Below are 12,029 nucleotides of genomic sequence, written 5' to 3' on the forward strand. Positions count from 1 at the left end.
CAAGTACCTTAGTTCCTCAAGACTTTTTTTTTTTAAAAAAAGATTAGGTGATATATTAGTAGCTCCTGTTTCACTTTGTGCAGAAGTACATGCCTTTCTTTTTCTGAATCAAAGAATCATAGAAATGTAGGGCTGGCAGGGACCTAAAGAAGTCGCACGGAGGCAAAGCCATGTAAACCTAGACCATCCCTGACAGGTATCTGTCCAACCTGTCTTTAAAACCCCCAGTGATGGGGATGCCACAGCCTCCCTATCCAGTGCTTAAATGCCTTTATAATTAGAAAGATTTTTTTTAATATCTAACCTAAATCTCCTTTGCTCAAAATTAAGCCCTTGTCCTTACTTCTTGTCCTATCTTTAGTGAACATGGAGAACAATTGATCACCATCCTCTTTATAACAGCATTTAACTTATTTGAATACTGTTACCAGGTCCCCTCTAAGTCTTCTTTTCTCAAGACTAACATACCCTTTTTTAATCCTTTCCTTGTACCTCAGGGTTTCTAAACATTTTATCATTTTTGTTGCTTTCCTCCGGACTCTCTCCAATTTTTTCACATCATTCATCAAGTGTGGCGCCCAGAATTGGACATAGTACTCCAGCTAAGACCTCACCAGTGCTGTGCAGAGCAGTACCAAAGGGGGCCTGGCCCCCTCTTCTCCACTCCCTCTCTCCCCTGTGGGGACAGAAGCTTGATGCTGCAGGCTTCTGCTGCAGCAGGGCAGGCTCTGCCAGCAGCCAAGCTCCTCCCCCGCCTCTTCCCCCAGCATGCTGCATTCCGCCCCTCCCCCCTCCCTGCCGCCAATCAGCTGTTTGCCGGCAGGAGGGAGAGGGAAGAGCAGAGCCTCAGCGCACTCACCACTCCGGCGGGGAGGAGCAGAAGAGGCGAGAGCAGGGCCTTTGGGAAGGGGCTGGAATTGGGGCATACCCCCTCCAGCCCCCTGCCATAAGCACCCCCATGACCCCAACCCACACCTCCAGCCCTCTGCCCACCCTGACCCCTGCACCCCCTCACATCCCCAGCCATGACCTCTACACCTCCCACACACACCTCTCCAGCTCCCTGCCCTGACCCCCCCACACACACACCCAGGCCCCTGCCCTGGCCCATGCACCCCCCCTCACACCTCCCTAGCCCCCTGCCCTGACTCATACATACCCAGCCCCCCCACCCCATGCCCTGACTCTTGCACACATCCCCACCCCCATCCAGAGCACCAAACGGGAGCTCCTGCATCCACCCCCCCTCATTCCCACCTGCACCCCTCTCACCAAACAGGAGCTGCCCCAGGTAAGCACACCACACCCCAACCTCCTGCCCCAACCCTGAGCCCCCTCCCTCACCCTAGCTCCTGGCCAGACCCCACACCCCAATTTTTTTTTTACAATATTTGGAAAGATCATTAAGTGGTCTGTTGAGACCCTCCGTGATTTTCAAGTGGTCTGTGGAAAAATAAGTTAGACTACAAGAACAATCAAAGTACCTCACTTTATTTTCATTTACTTGCTATTACTTATAGGAGGATGAAGAAAAAAAGAAATGAAAAATGGGGGCAGGAGGAGATAAGAGAGACTGTTCTTTTTCTTGGCTGGGTCCCAAGGAGGGGCCCCAAAAATGAAGTGAGCACAGGGCCAGGGGGCCCCACTAACTCTAAATCCACCACAGGCTGTCATGTTACCTGGGCTAGGGATACTGTGTCAGCTGATCCGCACAGTCTCCAACCTACCTGGGCAGTACAGCAGACTTGGCCTGCCCACTAGCTCCTCTCCGCTCCCTAGCCTGCCCACCCACCCCTTGCTTCCCTGCCCTCCCCTTAAGGCTTAGCCCTCTCACTTTTAAAAATGATTGCTTGCCCCCACCCTCAGGCTTTTCTGGCAGCCCTGTTGCCAGGTATCCATTTTTAGACTGGAAACTCCAGTAGAAAACAGGACCTGAGTGTCCAGTTAGCAGTGCTGACTGGAAACTAGAAGTCCGGTTATAAGAGTAACCACATTAGCCTCCGCTCCTCCCACTCCTAACACCCACCCAAGAGGGCTGGAAGAGAACCTTGTCCTGCTGCTGCGGGAGGAGAGGCAGCTCAGTGCTAAGAAAGACAAAGAGAATGGGCTAGAACCAGGTATGTACCCGCTCTATGTGGGCAAGGGGGTGGGGAGATTCTGTTTACCCCCTCCCCAGCCCTGCTGCACTTGCAGTTTACCCCTGGCCCCTCCCTTGCTCCAGGGACCAACCCTAGCTCCCGCCCAGCTGTGCTTTTGCCCCCAGCCCCTTTTACAATCATTCCCTGGGGGGCCCACAAATATGTTTGGTGCCGGGCCCACAAAAAGTTAATCCGGCTCTGGTGCAGATTGGGACAATTACCTCCCATGTCTTATGTACAACACTCCTATTAATACACCCCAGAATGATACTAGCCTTTTTTGCAATTGCATATTGTTGACTCATATGCAATTTGTGATACACTCTAACCTGCAAACACTTTTCAGTAGTACCCAGCCATTATTCCCAATTTTGTAGTTGTGTAATAATGAAGCCTACTTTTTTCTGATCACATTCTGTCAGCAAGCAATCTCAGTGCGATTAACGCCAAAATTTTAAAAATCAGAAGCCTAACTCTGGACCCAAATCTATCTCCTGTAGCCATTGCCTGAACAAATGGGAATTCTGGTTGATCTATAGCAGATGGATTTCACTTTTCCTGTCTTGGGTTTAAATTCTGTCATCTGCAAATGGTATTTGCCATGAAGAGCTTTTTTCTTGCAATATTTGAAAGTCTGTAGGTAACCGGGCTGGAAAACAAACCCATCTCTCTGAAGTTCAAACCCAGGGCTCTGTCCACTCTGCCAACCTTCATCCCTTAAGTTCTATTTTATCTTTGTTTAATTCAGGTGTTGTACAGGTTACCCACCTATTATTTGGGTTACCATACAGATGATAGGTTTCAGAGTAACAGCCGTGTTAGTCTGTATTCGCAAAAAGAAAAGGAGTACTTGTGGCACCTTAGAGACTAACCAGTTTATTTGAGCATAAGCTTTCGTGAGCTACCGCTCACTTCATCGGATGTCTGCATCCGATGAAGTAAGCTGTAGCTCACAAAAGCTTATGCTCAAATAAATTGGTTAGTCTCTAAGGTGCCACAAGTACTCCTTTTCTTCATACAGATGATGACTCTTTGATTTCAAATATTACAATGTGCTTATATTTTAAATTCTATTTTCTTCTGTCTCTCCCCTATTTTTCCTGAAGTTATAACTCTGTTTTCTCTACTTCTGATGGAAAAGGGAAAATTTCTTCAGTTCTTCTCTCAAGTGCAAGTAAGATGGAACATGCTGAGCTGTGGTTGTAATTAGTAAGAGGGCTGCCATTATCCAAACAGCTCCACTTAGAGTTCAGGCCAGAGGCTACAGGAAAATGATCCAGAAGGTTCCAGGGAATTTGGCATAAAAGGACTGTGTGGAAAGAAAATTACGAGAGAAGTTGCTAGATTTGCTGTGTAATTTGAACATTTATATAAACTTTTTTTAAAAAATTGGTTGGTTTAAAACAAAGCAAACACTTGCTGCATCTTATCCAAAGTGCATGTGTCATTGTTATACTAGCCACCTGTAGGGCTTGTCTGAGGTATCCTGGTAGCGTGTGGTCAAGATCCCTGCCATCTTTCCTAGTATGGTAAAACTGTATGCAATTTTTCTGTGCAGTTCAACTAGACAGAGGGCTATACATGCAAAACTTAATGCTGGTCCTGACTATTTTACATTTTAACAAATCCTACTGTCTATTTTTCATAATCTCGCTTCATCAGAAATTGCAGACTGTATGGAACTTGGAAATTAATCATAGGAAGTACTGAGCATAGAAGGGAGGAGTTGGGGGACAGGGGTGGAGCATAGGAGAGCATTGCCCCCCAGATTGCAAGGCTCAGGCAGGCAGCGTGAGTGTGCAATGCAATGAGTTCTGCAGAGGAGACATGCTGCTTCCAGCTTGTGCCCCTGAGGCAGGGAGTCAGAATTTTGTTTATAAACAGAGTGATTAACAGGTGATTAAGATAAGAAATGGCTGTTCCAATGTTTCCTAAAGTTAAATGATCTGTTCCAAGCTTAGTGAACTTCAAAAAGTAATGACAGGTTTCAAAGTAGCAGCCATGTTAGTCTGTATCTGCAAAAAGAAAAGGCGTACTTGTGGCACCTTAGAGACTAACAAATTTATTTGAGCATAAGCTTTCATGAGCTATAGCTCACTTCATCGGATGCTGTAGCTCACGAAAGCTTATGCTCAAATAAATTTGTTAGTCTCTAAGGTGCCACAAGTACGCCTTTTCTTTTTTCAAAAAGTAAGTAGCCTAAATTATAGAAAGTAATAGTAGATTTTTCTACAATTGTTTCAATTGTTGTATTCAAGAGGTGGTAACAAAGTTACTAATAGCTTTCTTTGAGAAGATAACTGATTTTTTTAGACAGAGGAAATGCAGTAGATTTCAGTAAGGCATTTGACACAGTTCCACATGAGAAATTATTAGTTAAATTGGAGAAGATGGGGATTAATATGAGAACTGAAAGGTGGATAAGGAACTGGTTAAAGGAAGACGACAACAGGTCATACTGAAAGGTGAACTATCAGGCTACAGGGAGGTTACTAGTGGAGTTTCTCAGGGATCAGTCTTGGGACCAATGTTATTTAACATTTTTATTACTGACCTTGGCACACAAAAAAATGGAGTGTGCTAATAAAATTTGCAGATGACACAAAGTTGGGAGGTATTGCCAATATTGGGGACTGGAATACCAGACAAGATGATCTGGATGACCTTGTAAACTGGAGTAATAGAAATTGGATGATATTTAATTAGTACAAAGTGCAAGGTCATGCATTTAGGGACTAACAAGAAGTTTTGCTATAAGTTGGGGACATATCAGTTGCAAGTGAAAATGAAGGAGAAAGACCTGGGTGTATTGTTTGATCACAGAATGACTGTGAGCCTTCAATGTGATGCAGCTGTGAAACAGGCTAATGCAGTCCTAGGATGTATCAGGTGAGGCACTCATGAAACCTCATCTGGTCTCCCATGTTTAAGAAAGATGAATTCAAGAGTATCTGAGTAAGAATATACATTACAATTTTAAACCCAACCAGTGTCCCACAAGTGACTTGTCACAAGATGTTAATACAAGAACAAGATGTTCTGACATGTCTTGTATTAGAGCTATTATTTATTTAATTTTCTTTCTTGATATAGAAATTAGATACAATACTCCTGTCAGATATTTCTAAGTTGTTATATGCAAAAACACTAGAGTTTTCAGTTGCCTAAGTAGCCCCTTGAATCACAATTAATGTTGCACCCCCCTGCCCAATCTGAAATGGCGCCCCTGTGGACAGGCACAGAATTTCCCCCACAGTTGGCTTCACTGGAGCCACCCCCCAAATATAGAAGTCTAACTACGCCTATGGTGCTGAGCTTTTGCAACTTCTACTGAGGTCAATAGGAAATGTGGTTGCTTAGCACCACCTAGGAACAGACCTTATGCACTCTGGTCTGGTTGTTATGAAGACATATCAGCTGTCCACTAACGAATTGATAATTCTGTGTTTTGCAAGTAATTGCCACAGAAACAGTATTTATCTTCTCTGTCAACCCACTTTCATATATACATTTGAAAAATACAGAGCAAAAATGCTACAATCGTGGACACTGGAGATTAAATTTTTGGAAACCATTAACTCTGTTTCATGAAGAAAAGTACAGATTGTTATAAACATTTTGGAAAATACATAAAGGTATGCTTTAAAAAATGTTGGCTTATTCTCAAGCTGGAGTTCAATTTTGTTAAGCTATTGTTGATGTAGGGTATAACTGTGCTCAAGCAAGAAAGAACATGTTTTATCATCACCACAACTCTAAAGGTTTGTTATACAAAAGGAAGAGAAGAAGTATATAAAGATAGTTTGGAAAATACAAACCAAACATTTTATGTATTTATTTCAACTAATAAAAGGTACTTAGCCTGTGATCTGGGTATTGTAAATAATCTTTAAAACATATACAAAACATTACAAATTTACCAAATATCAACACTAAAGCAAAATCCACCCACAAAAACTGGGACTCTGCCCACTCCAACAATTCAACTTTCCCCCTCCAATTAACCCACGTATTATGTTCTGAAAATTGATAAACTTAGGTTTTGGCCACCCATGGAACGTGTATTATATTTCAGAGTCCCAGGCCCTCTAATGAGAATGTCCTGTCCTCAGACAAACACATCTAGGGACATTCCAACACATTAAACAGCCAGATTAAAACATGTGAAGGAAAGCAAGGACTATCCCTTTATTATGTTTATAGTGTCTACTGCAATGGGACTCTGACTTCCAGGCACTGCCACAACCAAATAATAATCTCAGGGATACTCAGGATACTTTATACTCAAGTATAAAGTACTTTCTGACCAAACAAAATACTGATGTAATGCAGAAATATAAATTTTCTAGATAGTAATGTGAGGCTTGCTTAAAAGGGTTTACTTTGAACGGATAATGAATTCAAGGTAGTTCTCTAAAATAAGTCTCATTAATATGAGTTAAAATTTTATTTTTCATGAGACCAGAGATATAACTTCAAAACAAGTTTCCTTGCATTCTATGTCAGTTGTAAATTATAGTGGATTTATGTTTTCATGCCAGTCGACTCCAATGCCAAAATGTTTTTCTTAGAGTTGCTTTTAATTTTTTACATTACCATTTAAGAACTTGTTTCATTACAGCATAACACATTGAGAAAGAGATGAATCATCTTATCCTTCATTGGAATGATTTACACTGCATAAAATACTAGAAAGTTGATATCTATTTGCTTTATAATGCTTTATTTCTATTCATTTCACTACTCAGTATCATCAACACTCCTCACCTCCCTGGTTTCTATCTGCTTGTAACAACCCTGGAAAACTAAACCAATCAGTATTACTTTAGGCCAACGCCTATACAGATTAATGGAAGAAAAGTTTCCTTTGTACATCTCACAGTACTCCAGTATCATAGAAATTAGAGGTCTTTTCCATCTATTAGGTCATTTTGTCCATGCCCCTGCCAATGCAATTTTGCTCTGCACAGTATATTGCTCAGTGCTATAACCAGTCCAGTTCTACGCAGTATCATTTAGAAGTCAGCCAGGATTCATTTTATTCTCTAAGTCATGGACGAGGGTTACAAATAAACTCCAAAAACTTGGACTTTCCATTTGACACATCAACATGCTACTGTCTCAGCACAGTAATCTACTTAAATATCTTTTTCACATGAGGTTTTACTTCGGATGAGTAGCAATGTCTACTTACAACCACATCTGACTCAAAGAGAAACATTCATCTGTGGTGCAGATGGCCATGCAAGTCCATCTACACCACTTAAGCCCTGTTTGGGCTGCACATCAGGCTGCCCTGCAACTCTGCCCTGGGCTAGGTGGTGGATTTCATCTCCCAGCTTCTCTGCACTCCACCCTCATAGAGCCCAAACACTGGAACTTTATGCAAATCAAAGGAATGTCATCCTTAATCCATAAAATTAATTAATCTTTCAGTTTAAAACTATGAGGTGCTTCAGCAAAACTTAAAACTAGATGAGTGGGTAATATGATGGCAGATTAAAATCAATGTGGCCAAATGCAAGGCAACGAACTTTAGGAGTATTTTGAACTACTCAGATACCTTAGTGGCTCTAAATTAACTGGGTTCTAAATTAACAGCTCAGGAAAAACACTTGGGCATCACTGTGGACAGCTCAGTGAAAATTCATAGACTAATAGGCCACAAGGGGCCACTGTGATCATCTAGTCCTACCTTGTTAACCAAATTTGTAATCTCATAAAAAAAAAAAAAAAATCAAGTTAGTTTGACAGGATTTATTTTCCATAAATCCATGTTAATTGGCATTAATTACATTACCATCCTTTAATTCTTTATTAATCAAGTCCCATATCAGCCATTCCATTATTTTGTGCAGACCTATATTTACCCAGGACAGGATGGAAAGACCTATATTTACCCAGGTTGTTCAGTTTACCCTTTTGAAATATTGGCATAACATTAGCTTTCTTCCAGTCTTCTGAAACTTGCCCGTGTTCCTAGAGTTACAGGAAATCAATATTCATGGTCCAGCTCTTTTAGAACTCTTAGATGCAAGTTACCCAGACCTGTCAATTTTAAAATGTCTAATAGTAACTACTGTTTAACATCCTCCCAAGTTACTATTGGAATGGAAATGGTTGTTTTTCCCCCTAATATAGAACAGAAATATTTATTGAACACTTCCATCTTTCCTGCGTTATTGACAATTCAACCATTTCCATCTAGTAATGGACCAATACCGTTGTTAGGATTCCTTTTGTTCCTAACATATTTTAAAAATTCCTTACTGTCCTTAACTCTTCCCATTGTGTTGTTTTGCTTCCCTTAGCAATTTTCTACAATTCCTAGCTTCTCATTTATATTATATTACTGTCAACATTGAGTTTTTTCCATGTGTTTATATCTATAGCTAGATTATAAAAATTATTTGTATAGATGCCTTCACTTCCACTGTAACCAAGTTGTTTTTTTAATCAGTGCACCCTTGTTTCTCCACTGAGGGATTTTAACTTTTTTGGAGGCTGGTAAAATGTTCTTAAACAAATCCCAATTATCATTCACATTTTTCTGTTTAACTTCTTTTATCCAACTGATTTGGCTCATACCTGTTTTCAGCTTTGTGAAACCAACCCTTCTAAAGCATCACATATATGTATCACTGGTTTGTAGAGAGAAGACTTATTCTCTACCTACAGCCATGGTGAAAAAAATTTCCTTATTTGTATGTTATTCTATAATTGTTTATTGCAGGCTTTATTACACCTTCTTCTGAAGAATCCACTATTTGCCACTGTTTGAGATACATTACTGGACTGAACAAACTACTGATCTGATCCAATACAGTAATTCTTATGTTTACGTAGAACGTGTCTTCACTTGCACATCACCGCAAAAGCATCCCCGGCAAGAGATGTATGCCTCTCACAGAGGTGGTTTTCTTTTTGCAGTGAAACTTCTGAGTTTCACCACAAAAAGTCATTGTCAAGTGAAGAAGCTCCCACATTTTTTGCGCAAAAAGGGGATTTTTTCTGCTTTAAATGGTAAGTGTCGACATGCCCTTAGAAACATTTCCTTTGAACGGTTGGTATCAGTACTAGCACATTACAATAGGTATGGTTCTAGTTTTGGTAACTGTATATATAATTTTAGAGAAGAGAAATCACATCACAGAAACTGGCATAAAAATGAAGTAACTGAAGGCTAGAATTTGATAGCCTTTCTTACACTGAATATATATAACCATACAAATAATAATAACCATTAGAGATGGCCCATAGAAAGGAATCGTCTTACCAAGTGATTTGCAGAATTATAAAACTAAAATAACCTGTGCTATAAATACATTGCACAGTGCTTTGAGAATGTGAATTGCTAATTATACTGTAACTAGATTATTTATTATTGAAATTTCTGTATTCCTGTACTAAGAAGCTAGCTACCAAACAGGTTTAAATTTGCACAAAAGAGGTGGCTTGTTTTTCAACTATAAACAGGAGAAAAAAGAACTAGGAGACTAAAAGGTTATGATGCTATATCGATTGTATCATCTTGTTCAAATAAACTGAGCCAGAAAGTCATGCTTGTACAACCCAGTGCACATGCAAACCCTGTGGCTAGTGACAGGTTTCAGAGTAACAGCCGAATTATTTCAGAGTATGCATCCGATGAAGTGAGCTGTAGCTCACAAAAGCTTATGCTCAAATAAATTGGTTAGTCTCTAAGGTGCCACATGTACTCCTTTTCTTTTTGTGGCTAGTGAGAAATCCATCAGTAACACATTCCAGTCCCATTTCTGTTTTGGTAAATGCATAGATTATATAAGATTTACACTTGCACTTTTCCAAGGTTATTCCACTCCCTACCCCTCTAGGCAGCCTCTTCAGTAGAGGAAAACTGGCTGCATGTTTTAAAAAAGTCTGTAACTAGTCACAGATTTTAGGCCAGTCCTGAAATCTGCACTTGCCACTCAAAGACAAGCTCCCCCCCACTTACTCTCTCCTCAGAATGTAACTAAAAGATATACAGGGCGGTCTCTGCTTCCCTGTGCTTCAAGTATCACCCCAGTTCATGTCATCAGTTTATAACCCAAGTCCCTGCAGTCCTTAATCATTCAAGCAAAACGCCCACTGGTTTCAGAATTGCTTCCCTCCGTACTGACTGAACCAGGACAGCAGGGCTGGTCCCCATGTGGTGTGGGAGCTACGGAGGCGGCGACAAGAGACAGCTTCCTACCTCTCCCAACACCTCAACATGTGCCCAGTCTGAGAGCGGAGGCCCCCGCGGAGCCCGTACCCAGCCAGCTCCCTTCCCATGCGATCGCTGCCTCTTGTGCCCCTGCCTGGATGGAGTAGCGAGCACGGCACGAACAGAAAGCAGATCCAGGGGCTGTGACACAGCGTCTGCAGCTCCTCGCGAACTACCTGCGAAATCGCTTTCGCCCGCTGGAGCCAGCCTGGGCGCGTACCTGGTTTGCGCGGCAGAGGCAGACGGCAGGGCTTGCGGAGCACGGACAGGCAGATCCTACCAAGAGGGGCAATGGGCAGCAACGGAGCAGCCTGACCCAAAGTGCTCTCAGCGTGAGCCTGCCTCCCACGTCCCCGCCCGTCTCATACAGCAGCAGCAGCAGCCTGTCCTGCGGCTCTCATCCTCTCCAGCCAGCCCACACACTGTTTTAGTCGGCCCCAGGGCGAGGGGCGGAGCATAGGAGATAAGGGCTCCCCTCCCCCGCCCCGTGCACCCCCAGCCCAAAGAGGAGATTGGTTAGAGGTAGGGAGGGGGGCGGTTCTTATGACCCATGCTCCGCCCCCTTCCCGCAGTGCCCGGGAGGCGAGAGCCCCCTCTCTGTGGGGCTGGAGGGGGAGGATGCGTCCTGGGGCTTTGAGCGGCGGTGCCGCGTGGGGCTGCGCGTGCCGCGTACTAAATCAAGCAGCGTCTGAGCCGGCTCTACGGACCCGCCATCAGCTACTGCAGACCTCCCACGCCCGCCCAGCGGAGCTGCAGCTCGCCAGGCTGGCCCGGCCCCTCGCCCCAGCCCGAACCACCAGGGACACCGCCGGGGCTGCAGCCAGAACCGCAAACAGCCGCGGGCTGAGCCGCTTCCCAGGGCACCAGCTGGCCCCAGAAGCCCCTCCCCCTCCGGGCATGGACTTGGCCCCAGGAGGGGAGAGGCAGCTGCGACCGCGGTGGGCTCTGCTTAGAAGACCAGCGGCCGCCCGGCACGTGGCCCACACCGCATCCCCTCAGGGTTGCTCTGAGCACCGTGGGGCAGGAGTCCCGGCTGCCCCTTCCAGGAAGCTGAGCCTGAACCTCCAGCTGGGAGTCTGGCAAGCCCCTGTGCTCTCGACCCTGTCATGTCTCCAGCTTGCACCCACCAGGGAGAGGCAGTTTCCCCGCAGGAAGGGCAGCTGGAGGTGGGAAGGGAAAGACGGGTGGGGGTTGAATGGAGGAGGGTGAAGTGGGAATTTAGCCCAGTGTTTCAAAAGCAGGTGTGCCCCAAAAGCTGAGCAGTTAAAGGCAGGTGATTCCTCCAAGTTCCCTGGTGACCCTGGGTGCTGTGTGCACCCTTAAGGCATCGTTGGGGGGCTTGGGATTTTCAGAAGCACCCATAGACCCCCCCCCCACCTGCTCAGGAAAGTTAGGAGCCAGTCATACATAACTAGCATTGCAGATCTCCCAGCATTAATATAATCATAAAAATGAAGGACTGGCGGGCACCTCCCAAAGTTCTAATGTCCAGCCCCTTGCACTGAGGCAGGACCAAGTAAACCTAATTCCTGACAGATGTTTGTCCAACCTGTTCTGAAAACTTCCAATGATGAAGATTCCACAACCTCCCTTGGAACCCTATTCCAGAGCTCAACTAACCCTATAGTTAGAAGGTTTCCTAATATCTAACCTAAATCTCCCTT

The 12,029-nt window shown here is 43.8% G+C and overlaps 1 protein-coding gene across 3 annotated transcripts in view; it reads right to left on the reverse strand.

Annotated features, from left to right (window-relative positions):
• COL21A1 (collagen type XXI alpha 1 chain) overlaps positions 1-10,810 on the reverse strand; it is a 198,342-nt gene extending 187,532 nt beyond the window's left edge. For 2 of the 3 annotated variants that reach the window (XM_074947848.1, XM_074947850.1), the window contains exon 1: positions 10,586-10,810. The gene's annotated coding sequence lies outside the window, so the exon portion shown is untranslated. Of the gene's footprint in view, positions 1-10,541 lie in introns of all 3 variants that reach the window. The other variant, XM_074947849.1, reaches the window with a different exon arrangement.
• Positions 10,811-12,029: the final 1,219 nt, after the last annotated feature.

This window comes from Natator depressus, chromosome 3 (assembly GCF_965152275.1).
Source record: "Natator depressus isolate rNatDep1 chromosome 3, rNatDep2.hap1, whole genome shotgun sequence".
Lineage (NCBI taxonomy): Eukaryota > Metazoa > Chordata > Testudines > Cheloniidae > Natator > Natator depressus.